This window comes from Corythoichthys intestinalis, chromosome 8 (genome assembly GCF_030265065.1).
Source record: "Corythoichthys intestinalis isolate RoL2023-P3 chromosome 8, ASM3026506v1, whole genome shotgun sequence".
Classification (NCBI taxonomy): Eukaryota; Metazoa; Chordata; class Actinopteri; order Syngnathiformes; family Syngnathidae; genus Corythoichthys; species Corythoichthys intestinalis.
In genome coordinates, this window is record NC_080402.1 from 23,974,054 (window position 1) to 23,974,808 (window position 755).

Genomic DNA, 755 nt, shown 5'->3' on the forward strand with positions numbered 1-755 from the left:
AAGCACATACAACATGCACTAAAAGGTGTCAGTATCCACAGTGGGCAATGGCAAAATGTGCAGGACAGGTTAAAAACAAACTGGGGAAAGAAAGAAAAAAACAACAAAAAAACAGATATGATGTTGCCGTACGTGAGAGGAGTTACGGAACGTATCCAAAGAGCCATGAGAAAATACAAAATAAACACACCTGTCAAACCACACGCAGCACTCTGCCAGATATTGGTCCTTCCAAAGGACAAAATCCACACAGAAAACGAATGCAACTCCATATATGAAATGCCATGCAAATTATGCAATAAATCATACAAGACAAAGAGGAGACAACAAGGCAAAAGCAATAAAAACAAGCACAACAGGAACACCACAAGTCAGCCATCACCGCTCACTGCAAAAGGGAAAACCACATTATGGACTGGGCAAAGGCTAGAGTAATCCGGACTGAAGAAAAAAACATCGCCGCTGGATTAGAGACGTCACGGAAATCCGCAAGCGGGCCCTGAGGGCCATCAACAGAGACAAGGGGCTTACATGCTCTCTACCACCTGGACCAGCATCCTAGAGTCCGAGAGAATGGTCAGCACAGTGACTCACTTGTCAAGTCTTACAGGTGAGTCACGCCTTCATTCATCAGCTGATAAAGACGCGTCACACCAGTGACACTGATGAAGGCGGAAGTAGTCGCGGAAACATGTCAGGTAAATAAAACAATTGTTTGTGATAAAATAAAAAAAATCAACCCAAACTTTCACCAG